The sequence below is a fragment of the Hyla sarda genome, chromosome 7 (genome assembly GCF_029499605.1).
Source record: "Hyla sarda isolate aHylSar1 chromosome 7, aHylSar1.hap1, whole genome shotgun sequence".
Taxonomy (NCBI): domain Eukaryota; kingdom Metazoa; phylum Chordata; class Amphibia; order Anura; family Hylidae; genus Hyla; species Hyla sarda.
This window is the reverse complement of record NC_079195.1, coordinates 173,877,329-173,890,120: the sequence shown is the minus strand read 5'-3', so window position 1 is coordinate 173,890,120 and position 12,792 is coordinate 173,877,329.

Sequence of the window (12,792 nt, the reverse complement as noted above, 5' to 3'; positions counted from 1 at the left end):
CAAAGATAGAAACAGAGCTGTTAATACCATCCTCTATATCATTGATAAATAAATTAAACAACAGCGGGCCCAGTACTGAACCTTGGGGTACACCACTAATTACCGGGGACCAATCAGAGTACGAATCATTGACCACCACTCTCTGGGTACAATCCATGAGCCAGTGTTCAATCCAGTTACAAGCTAAAGTTTCCAAGCCCAAAGACCTTAACTTACCTGTCAGACGTCTATGAGGGACAGTATCAAACGCTTTGGCAAAATCCAGAAACACTATATCCACAGCCATTCCTCTGTCAAGGCTTCTACTCACCTCTTCATAAAAGCAAATTAGATTGGTTTGACAATTTCTATCCTTAGTAAACCCATGCTGGCTATCACTTATAATACTATTATCCCCTATGTATTCCTGTATGTAATCCCTTATAAGTCCTTCAAACAATTTACCCACAATGCACGTTAGACTTACCAGTCTATAATTGCTTGGCGAAGACCTAGAGCCCTTCTTGAAGATTGGTACCACATTAGCCTTGCGCCAGTCCCTTGGCACAATACCAGACACCAGAGAATCTCTAAATGTCATGAACAAGGGTACAGATATTACTGAACTTACCTCTCTAAGAACTCTTGGGTGTAGTCCATCCGGCCCTGGAGATTTGCTTACATTTACTTTACTTAACTTACCTTGTACCATCTCTACATTAAGACAGTTCAGTACATTACATGATGTGTTACCAGCACTGACCTGTTCAATGTCAGCTCCTCCTTCTTCCATAGTATATACAGAACTAAAGAACCCATTCAGTAGCTCCGCCCGTGACAACCTCCCCATTATCATTATTAAGGGGTCCTACATGCTCTGTCCTTGTTTTTTTTGTATTTATATATCTAAAAAAATATTTAGGATTAGTTTTGCTTTCTTTGGCCACCTGTCTTTCATTAAAAAATTTTGCGGTTTTTATTACATTTTTACAGATTTTATTAAGCTCCTTGTACTGTTTAAATGTTATAGCTGACCCATCAGATTTGAATTTTTTGAAGGCTATTTTTTTTGTTGTTTATTGCTTTTTAACATCATTTGTCAGCCATGTAGGATTTAGTTTTAATCATTTATATTTGTTCCCCTTTGGTATATATTTAGCTGTATAGTTATTTAGAGTTGATTTAAAGATGTCCCATTTACCTTCTGTATCAGTATTTGACAACACCTCCCCCCAGTCTATGTCCTGTAGTGCAGCTCTCAGCCCAGGGAAATTTGCCTTTTTAAAGTTATATTCCCTGTCTGTCTTTGTTTTCTACATTTTAAGTCAAAAGTAACTATATTGTGGTCGCTATTACCAAGGTTTTCCCGCACAGTTACATTACCAACCAGCTCTGCGTTGTTGGAAATGATCAGATCCAACAAGGCATCACTTCTTGTTGGGTCCTCCACAAACTGGCCCATAAAATTACCCTGCAATAAATTTAGGAATTTTCTCCCCTTTGTAGTTTTAGCCAGCCCCCGGCCCCAATCTATATCTGGATAGTTAAAATCTCCCATTATTACCACTGTACCTGCTCGGGCGGCCCTCTCTATTTGTTTATACAGCCGATCTTCTATTTCTTCAGTGATATTAGGGGGTCTGTAGATTACACCAAATATTATTTTTTCAGTATTTGCCTCCTTTTGTAATTCTACCCACAATGATTCCACATCCTCAGAATCATCACACACTATGGCATCGTTCACACTGGCTTTCACACCACTTCTTACATACAGACAGACTCCACCACCTTTTCTGTTCATTCTATCCTTGCGAAACAATGTAAACCCCTGCAGATTAACAGCCCAGTCATGCGAGGAGTCCAATCATGTCTCAGTGACCCCAACTATATCAATATGTTCCTCCAGTATCAAGGCCTCAAGCTCCCCCATTTTATTTGCTAGGCTTCTGGCATTTGTGAACATACACTTTACATTTCCATTAAGTTTTACACATATAGTCTCAATAATGGGATTTTCAGAGTTATTGGGGTTAATGTTATTATTTGAGTTATAAGGACTAATTGTACTATTTAAGTTATTGGGGCTAATGGGATTTTTTGAGTTATTGGTTCTAACGTTATTATTTAAGTTATTGGGGCTAATGGGATTTTTTGCGTCATTGGGTCTAACGTTGTTATTTAAGTTATTGGGGCTAACGATATTTTTTGAGTTAATGGGGCTTATTGTAGTTATTGAGTTATTGGAGCTAATGGAATTTTTTGAATTATTGGGATTACAATTTTTCGGGCTACATTTCTTTTTACGGCTGGTTTGTAACCCATGGATCTCCTTATCCACTGCTCTTAACCTCCCCCCACAGGACTCCTCTCCACCCACCATTATGTCCTGACCCCTCTCTAACCTATCCATCCCACTGTCTGCTTTCTTTGCTTTATTATCCTCCCCCCACTCACCTAGTTTAAATACTCAGCCACCCCTTCCAGGATTCTCTCCCCCAGCACAGCGGACCCCCTTCCATTCAGGTGCAAATTATCCGAAGAATAGAGTTTGTACCCCAATGAAAAGTCAGCCCAGTGCTCTAAAAACCCAAACCCTTCCCCCTCACACCACGACTTAAGCCATGCATTTAACTCCCTAAATTCCCGCTGTCTTTCCTGCGATGCGCATGGCACAGGAAGTATTCCAGAGAACACAACCTTAGAGGTCCTTCCCTTCAGCTTGGCACCTAGTTCCTTGTAATTATTCTTCAAGGACCTCCACCTACCATGTATTCTGTCGTTGGTTCCCACATGGACCACGACAGCTGGGTCATCCCCTGCCCTCTCTAGTAATTTGTCCACCCTTTCCACCACATGCCGAACCCTGGCACCAGGGAGACAGCAAACCATTCGGTTGAGGTGGTCTTGGTGACAAATTATTCTATCCGTCTTCCTGATTATAGAATCCCCTACCACAACTAACTGTCTTGGCCTACCTGCGTTACCATCCCCCACACTACTAGTTGAGCTGTTCCCCCGGCTGTTAGGGAGACCAGTATCCACTAGGGTTGCCATCTCTGATACTGAGGCCCTCGCATCATCGCCCAACTTGGCAATTTTACTTGGGAGATCAGAAACAGAAGTGACCTTCCTTTTCCTTGCCCCCTTTCCAGTCCCTCTAACTACATTAACCCAGCTCCCTACTTGGGCCTCCTGGCTAGTTTCTCCAACCTCCATTTCTACCCCACTAACTGCTTGCTCTGCAAGCAGTATGCTCCGTTCAAGATTGTCAATCGCCCTCAATGTTGCATTTTGCTCCTCTAGATCTCTAATACGAGCTTTCAGGTGGGCAACATGCTCACATTTGTCACAGCGGTATTCACCCTGAAGCTGCTGCTCCATAGACGTATACATGTGGCACAATGTGCACTGATGAAAACCTCCAATCCTGCTGTCCATATCCTTGGTGACAAACAGCTGTTATTAACTATTAAGAAAAACTACTTTTATCAAGGGAGTGTAATATTTACAGTTACAGTGGGTCCTGCTTACAACTCCTGCTTTTTAAACTTCTGCGTATAAAACTTCTCAGATGTTAACACTTAAGAATACAACACTTTAGAATAAAAACCCAGCTTCAGTTAGACTCAGTGTTAAACCCTTCCAGTACTTATCAGCTGCTGTATGCTACACAGGAAGTTCTTTTCTTTTTAAATTTATTTTCTGTCTGACCACAGTGCTCTCTGCTGACACCTCTGTCCATTTCAGAAACTGTCCAGAGCAGGAGAGGTTTGCTATGGGGATTTGCTCCTGCTCTTGATAGTTCCTTAGACAGACAGAGGTGTCAACAGAGAGCACTGTGGTCACATAGAAAATACATTTAAAAAGAAAAGAACTTCCTGTGGAGCATACAGCAGCTGATAAGTACTGGAAGGGTTAAGATTTTTAAAAAGAAGTAATAATTTACAAATCTGGCACCAGTTGATTTAAAAAAAAATACTTTTTCACCGGAGTACCCCTTTAACTTTTGTCAAACTTTGCACTGCATGCCTTGTGCTGCACACAGACAAATGCATTTCGTGGCCTACCCTCTGCAGCACATGATTGTTCACAGTGGAGACTTATGGTAACTGTATCCAGCGGACAGCAGGCAGTGGTGAGGTACAATTAGCTGTAGCCACCAGACAGCAGGTATTGGTTGACTAGGTATACTTCTAGCCAGGCTTTGTGATTCTTCTCCATGTGCTGACATAGATGCCAAATTCCTAAATTCTGACCCTGCCTTACTTTATCTCTGCAGATACGGCACTGTACCTGCTTTCCTGAATCTAGTAACATAGTTAAAGGACAACTGCAGTGCAATATACACTTATCCCCTATCTACAAGATAGGGAATAAGTGTTTGATCGCGGGGGGGTCTGACCGCTGGGACCCCCCACGATCTCCTGTACGGGGCCGCGGCTGTGCCTGGGCTCTCCCGTGCAGGGGGCGTGCCTACCGCAGCATGACATTGCGGCCGGCACGCGTCCTCCATGCATCTCTATGGGAGAGGCGGGGAGGCAGTGTTCGTGCCTCCCCGGTTCCCCCATAGAACTGTATGGGAACGGGGAGGAGACGGGGCGTCACCGTCGACCTCTAGGTCGACGCTACGCGCCTTAGCGCTCACTATGAGCGTTAATGGCGGCGCTCCGTTAGGGAGATCTCGGGAGGTCCCAGCGGTCGGATCCCCCGCGATCAAACACTTATCCCCTATCTTGTAGATAGGGGATAAGTGTATATTGCGCTGCAGTTGTCCTTTAAGAATTTCCACATGGCAGGATACCATTAACCACCCGACTGTGCCCCTGTCCTAGAATGTTTTTTTCTCAAGCCTTTTGATCCAGCACCAGTGTCACCGTAACTTGCTCCAGAGCTGCTCAGACCTAAAGGTCTCCTGACATCCTCCTCTTCATCATCCCCACCACTCCTCTCGGTAAGAACTTCTGATGTGTGATCATGGCCTCCATGATGCCTTACAGTATCAAAATGTAGTCTTGTTTTTTTTATGTCTCTGTGTCAGCAGTGGGGTCCTCCTGGGTCTCCTGCCATAGCGCTTCATTTCATTTAAATGTTGATGGATAGTTTGTGCTGACACTGATGCTCCCTGAGCCTGCATGACAGCTTGAGTATCTTGGTAACTTATTTGGGGCTGCTTATCCACCCTCCGGACTATCCTGCTTTGGCACCTTTCATCAATTTTACTCTTCTGTCCACGCCCAGGGAGGTTGGCTACAGTGCCATGGGTTACAAACTTCTTGATAATGTTGCGCACTATAGACATAGGCAAATCTAGATCTCTGCAGATGGACTTGTAACCTTGAGATTGTTGATATTTTTCCACAATTTTGGTTCTCAAGTCCTCAGACAGTTCTCTTCTCCTCTTTCTGTTGTCCATGCTTAGTGTGGCATACACAGACACACAATGCAAAGACTAAGTGAACTGCTCTCCTTTTTATCTGCATTCAGGTGTGATTTTTATATTGCCCACACATTTTACTTGCCCCAGGTGAGTTTAAAGGAGCATCACATGCTTGAAACAGTTTTATTTTTCCACAATTTTGAAAGGGTGCCAATCATTTTGTCCAGACCATTTTTGGAGTTTGGTGTGACATTATGTCCAATTAGCTTTTTTCCTCCCTTTTTTTTAAATTTAGTTCCAATACACACAAAGGGAATAAATATGTGTGATAGCAAAACATGTGATACTGCAAGCCGTTTCTGAGAGAAATACTTCATTTTGTAGAAAAATTTCAGGGGTGCCAACTAGGTATGAGCGAATCGAATCTGACGAATCCAAATTCGTTAAGAATTTCAGGAAAAATTTGTTTCGCAACGAATGTGAATATCGATGCAATTTGATCGGGCGAATCGCTTCATTAAACTCCATTGAGTGCGGTCCAGGCCAAATCCACATGTGAGGACATGGGGTAAGGAATCCTGGGAAGGTGGAAACAAGGATAGGCGGGATGACCCTGAAGCACATGCAGCCTATCAGCAGCCAGTCACCCCTGTGATGACACAGCCCTATATAATCGGCAGCCATATTGCGGCCATTCACTACAGCCTTTCATTGCAGAGACATAGATAGGGACAGACAGTGCTGTGTGTTGGCCAGAAAAGCTTTTTTCCAGCAGCGATTCACCTCCTAGTCACATCAGCGTTCTGTTGCACAGAGGGACAGAAAGAAGTGTGCTCTGCACAAAAAAGCATTCTTACTGCAGCGATTCACCTCCCAGTCACTACAGTATCCTATTACAGAGAGGGACAGAGAGCAATGTGTTGCAGTGTGTTGCACAGAGCAGCAGTGATTCAGGTCAAGCACAAATCCTGCCTAGAAGCACTGATAGGGAAGGGAGTGATATTGAGAGAGAGTGCAATTTTGGGTGTAGTACTGGTGGTACTGGTGTGTACTGCTGGTGTTGTACACAAATACTTTTTTAAGCGTACTGGAGCGCATTTTTCACCCCTAATCAGTGCATACCACATACGTACATCTAAGTGGTGTACAATATGTGCTTCTGTTAAACTCTTAAGGGCCTAGATACAATGAAAGGCCAGGCAAAAGTACTCACCGGCTGGTGTTATACACAAATTCTTTTTTAAGCGTACTGTAGAGCATTGTCCTCCCCTCATAAGTGCATACCACATATGTACATCTAAGTGGTGTACTATTTTGTTCCTGTTAAAGTCTCAAGGGCCTAGATACTGTGAAAGGCCAGCCAAAAGTACACACCTGCTGGTGTTGTAGACAAATACTGTTTTAACCCCTAAAGGACCCAGCCAATTTTCAGTGTAGGACCCCGCCATTTTTTGCCCATCTGACCACTGTCACTTTAGGCATTAATAACTCTGGGATGCTTTTACCTTTCATTCTGATTCTGAGATTATTTTTTCGTGACATATTCTACTTTATATTAGTGGTAAAACTTTGTCGATACTTGAATCATTTCTTGGTGAAAAATTCCAAATTTTGATGAAAAAATTTAAAACTTTTTTTTTTTATATATATAACTTTGAAGCTCTCTGCTTATAAGGAAAATGGATATTCCAAATAAATTATATATTGATTCTCATATACAATATGTCTACTTTATATTTGCATCATACAGTTGACATGTTTTTACTTTTGGAAGACATCAGAGGACTTCAAAGTATAGCAGCAATTTTCCAATTTTTCACAAAATGTTCAAAATCGAAATTTTTCAGGTACCAGTTCAGTTTTGAAGTGGATTTTAGGGGCCTTCTTATTAGAAATACCCCACATATGACCCCATTATAAAAACTGCACCCCTCAAAGTATTCAAAATGACATTCAAAAGGTTTGTTAACCCTTTAGGTGTTTCACAGGAATAGAAGCAAATTGAAGGAGAAAATTCAAAATCTTCATTTTTTACACTGGCATGTTCTTGTAGACCCAGGTTTTGAATTTTTGCAAGGGATAATAGGAGAAAAAGGCCCCCAAAATTTGCAACCCAATTTCTCTCGAGTAAGGAAATATCTCATATGTGTATGTAAAGTGTTCAGCGGGCGCAGTAGAGGGCTCAGAAGGGAAGGAGCAACAATGGGATTTTGGAGAGTGAATTTTGCTTAAATGGTTTTTGGGTGGCATGTCACATTAAGGAAGCCCCTATGGTGCCAGAACAGCAGAAACCCCCCCCATGGCATACCATTTTGGAAACTACACCCCTCAAGGCACGTAACAAGGGGTACAGTGAGCCTTAACACCCCCCAGGTGTTTGACGACTTTTCGTTAAAGTCGTATGTGTAAATGAAAAAAAAATTTCCCCCAAATTTGTCACTTTTGCAAAAGGTAATGGGAGAAAATGCCCTCCCCCCCAAATTTGTAACCCCATCTCTTCTGAGTATGGAAATACCCCATGTTAGGATGTAAAATGCTCTGCTGGCGAACTACAATGCTCAGAAGAGAAGGAGTCACATTTGGCTTTTTGAAAGCAAATTTTGCTGAAATGGTTTTTGGTTAGCATGTCGCATTTAGGAAGCCCCTATGGTGCCATGACAGCAACAACAAAAAAAAAAAAAAAAAACACATGGCATACTATTTTGGAAACTATACCACTCAAGGAATGTAACAAGGGGTAAAGTGAGCCTTAACACCTCACAGACTTTTTGTTAAAGTTGAATGTGTAAATGAAAAAAAAAAACAATTTTTTAACTAAAATGCTGGTTTTCCCCCAAATTGTACATTTTTACAAGGGATAATAGGAGAAATTGACCCCCAAAATTTGTAACCCCATTTCTTCTGAGTATGGAAATACCCCATGTGTGGACGTCAAGTGCTCTGCTGGCAAACTACAATGCTCAGAAGAGAAGGAGCGCCATTGAGCTTTTAAAGAGTGAATTTGTTTGGAATGGGAGTCAGGGGCCATGTGTGTTTACAAAGCCCCACGTGGTTCCAGAACAGTGGACCCCCCCACATGTGACCCCATTTTGGAAACTACACCAGTCACAGAATTTAATAAGGGGTGCAGTGAGTATTTATACCCCACTGGCATTTGACAGATCTTTACATTTTTCATTTTCACAGACCACTGTTCCAAAAATCTCCCAGACACCTGTAGGGCGTAAATGCTCAATGCACCCCTTATTACATTCTGTGAGGGATGTAGTTTCCAAAATGGGGTCACATGCGGGGGGGGGGGGGGGGTTCCATTGTTCTGGCACTATGGGGGCTTTGTAAACACACGTGGCCTTCAATTCCGGACAAATTTTCTCTTCAAAAGCCCAATGGCGCTCCCTCTCTTCTGAGCATTGTAGTTCACCAGCAGAGCACTTTACATCCACATATGGGGTATGTTCTTATTCAGAAGAAATGTGGCTACAAATTTTGAGGGGCTTTTTTCCTATTTTCCCTTAACCCCTTAAGGACCAGGCGTTTTTGGTTTTTTGCACTTTCGTTTTTTCCTCCTAACCTTTAAAAAATCATAACTCTTTCAATTTTGCACCTAAAAATCTTTATTATGGCGTATTTTTTGCACCACCAATTCTACTTTGTAATGACATCAGTCATTGTACCCAAAAATATACAGCGAAACGAAAAAAAAATTGTGCGACGAAATTTGAAAAAAAAAATGCCATTTTGTAACTTTTGGGGGCTTCCGTTTCTACGTAGTAAATTCTTTGTTAAAAATGACACCTTTTCTTTATTCTCTAGGTCCATACGGTTTAAATGATAACCAACTTGTATAGGTTTGATTTTGTAGTACTACTGAAAAAAATCATAAATACTTGCAGGAAAATTGATACGTTTAAAATTGTCATTTTCTGAGCACTATAACTTTTTTATTTTTCCATTTTTAGGGGGCTATGAGGGCTAATTTTTGTGCCGTGATCTGAAGTTTTTGTCGGTACCATTTTTGCATTGATCAGACTTTTTAATCGCTTTTTATTCATCTTTTCATGATATAAAAAGTGACCAAAAATGCGCTATTTTGGACTTTGGAATTTTTTTGCGCGTACGCCATTGAACGTGCGGTTTAAAAAGTGGTATATTTTTATCATTCGGACATTTCCGCACGCGGCGATACCACATATGTTTATTTTTATTTACACTGCTTTTTTTTTTATTCTTGGAAATGCCAGGTGATTCAAACTTTTATTAGGGGAAGGGATCATTGAAAGGCTTAATGATTTTTTTTTACACTTTTCTTATGCAATATTATAGCTCCCATAAGGGGCTATAACATTGCATTTACTGATCTTTACCACTTATTGATGCATCTCCATAGGAATGCATCAATCAGTGTTTTCGGCGATTGAATGCTCAAGCCTGGATCTCAGGCTTGAAGCATTCATTCGGCAATTGGACTGCAGGAAGGAAGGTAAGAGACCTTCCTCCTGAAGTACAGCTGTTCGGGATGCCGCGATTATACCGCGGCGATCCCGAACAGCTCCCTGAGCTAATCGGCACATTTTACTTTCACTTTTAGCCGCGCGGCTCAGCTATTTGCTGTCTGGGCATGCTGGTATTTGCAGTTTTGCAACATCTGGAGGGCTACAGTTTGAGACCACTATACAGTGATCTACAAGCAGAGATGTTTGGAGCGTCGGGGACACCACGGAGACGCGGCAACAGCGATGAAGGGCGACATCCAGGACAGCGGTGACGAGCGGTGACGGTCCGGAGCGGTGGGGACAGGTGAGTATAACTTCCTATTCTTTCCATTGCACGGATCCCTCAACATGCGATGGTTTCAACAAACGATGGTTCATTTGGAACGGATCACCATAGTATGTTGAGGGACCACTGTACTAATATGTTTGTGTTGCAGGTTCCATGATGTCCTGTCCATATGGAGCAAAAAGAGCTAGCTACAGCTCTGTCTGTAATGTGCATGTAACAATGTTTAGCACTCATCTGATCGCCTTGTAGTTTGCAGACTTTGTTTAACCCCTTAACCCCTTAAGGACTCAGGGTTTTTCCGTTTTTGCACCTTCGTTTTTTCCTACTTACCTTTTAAAAATCATTACCCTTTCAATTTTCCACCTAAAAATCCATATTATGGCTTATTTTTTGCATCGCCAATTCTATTTTGCAGTGACATTAGTCATTTTACCCAAAAATGCACGGCGAAACGGAAAAAATAATAATTGTGCAACAAAATCGAAGAAAAAACACCATTTTGTAAATTTTGGGGGCTTCCGTTTCTACGCAGTGCATATTTCGGTAAAAATTTCACCTTATCATTATTCTGTAGGTCCATACGGTTAAAATGATACCCTACTTATATAGGTTTGATTTTGTCGCACTTCTGGAAAAAATCATAATTACATGCAGGAAAATTTATACGTGTCACGATTCGGCTGGCAGGAGGTGGATCCTCTGTGCCAGAGAGGGATTGGCGTGGACCGTGCTAGTGGACCGGTTCTAAGTTGCTACTGGTATTCACCAGAGCCGGCCGCAAAGCGGGATGGTCTTGCAGCGGCGGTAGCAACCAGGTCGTATCCACTAGCAACGGCTCAACCTCTCTGACTGCTGAAGATAGGCGCGGTACAAGGGAGTAGACAAGAGCAAGGTCGGACGTAGCAGAAGGTCGGGGCAGGCAGCAAGGATCGTAGTCAGGGGCAACGGCAGGAGGTCTGGAACACAGGCTAGGAACACACAAGGAAACGCTTTCACTGGCACAATGGCAACAAGATCCGGCAAGGAAGGGAAGGGGAAGTGAGGTTATATAGGGAAGTGCACAGGTGAATTCACTAATTAGAACCAGGCGCCAATCAGCGGCACACTGGCCCTTTAAATCGCAGAGACCCGGCGCGCGCGCGCCCTAGGGAGCGGGGCCGCGCGCGCCGGGACAAGACCGACGGAGAGCGAGTCAGGTACGGGAGCCGGGATGCGCATCGCGAGCAGGTGCCTGCCGCATCGCGAATCGCATCCCGGCTGGGAGAGGTATCGCAGCGCACCCGGTCAGCAGGTCTGACCGGGGCGCTGCAATTGCGAGGATGTTGCGAGCGCTCCGGGGAGGAGCGGGGACCCGGAGCGCTCGGCGAAACAATACGTTTAAAAATGTCATCTTCTGACCCCTACAACTTTTTTATTGTTCCACGTACAGGGCGGTATGAGGACTCATTTTTTGCGCCGTGATCTGAAGTTTTTATCGGTATGATTTCTATTTTGATCGGACTTTTTGATCCCTTTTTATTCATTTTTTAATGGTATAAAAAGTGACCAAAATACGCTTTTTTGGACTTTTGAATTTTTTTGCGCGTACGCCATTGACCGTGCGGTTTAATTAATGATATATTTTTATAGTTCGGACATTTACGCATGCGGCGATACCACATATGTTTATTTATATTTTTTTTTACACTGTTTTATTTTTTTTATGGGAAAAGGGGGGTGATCCAAACTTTTATTAGGGAAGGGGTTAAATGACCTTTATTAACACTTTTTTTTTACATTTTTTTTTGCAATGTTATAGGTCCCATAGGGACCTATAACACTGCACACACTGATCTTTTACACAGATCACAGGCGTGTATTAACACGCCTGTGATCAGTGTTATCGGCGCTTGACTGCTCCTGCCTGGATCTCAGGCACGGAGCAGTCATTTGCCGATCGGACACCGAGGAGGCAGGTAAGGGCCCTCCCGGTGTCCGGTCAGCTGTTCGGGACGCCGCGATTTCACCGCGGCAGTCCCGAACAGCCCGACTGAGCAGCCGGGTCACTCTCACTTTCACTTTAGAAGCGGCGGTCAGCTTTGACCGCCGCTTCTAAAGGGTTAATACGGCACATCACCGCGATCCCGCTTCATATCGCGGGAGACGGTGCAGGACGTAAATATACGTCCTGCGTTGTTAAGGGGTTAAGGACCAGGCCATTTTACACCTCAGGACCAGAGCGTTTTTTGCACATCTGACCACTGTCACTTTAAACATTAATAACTCTGGAATGCTTTTAGTTATCATTCTGATTCCGAGATTGTTTTTTCGTGACATATTCTACTTCAACATAGTGGTAAAATTTTATGGTAACTTGCATCCTTTCTTGATGAAAAATCCCAAAATTTGATGAAAAATTTGCATTTTTCTAACTTTGAAGCTCTCTGCTTGTCAGGAAAATGGATATTCCAAATAAAAAAAAATTTGATTCACATATACAATATGTCTACATTATGTTTGCATCATAAAATTGATGAGTTTTTACTTTTGGAAGACACCAGAGCTATAAAGTTCAGCAGCAATTTTCCAATTTTTAACAAAATTTTCAAACTCACTATTTTTCAGGGACCAGTTCAGGTTTGACGTGGATTTGAAGGGTCTTCATATTAGAA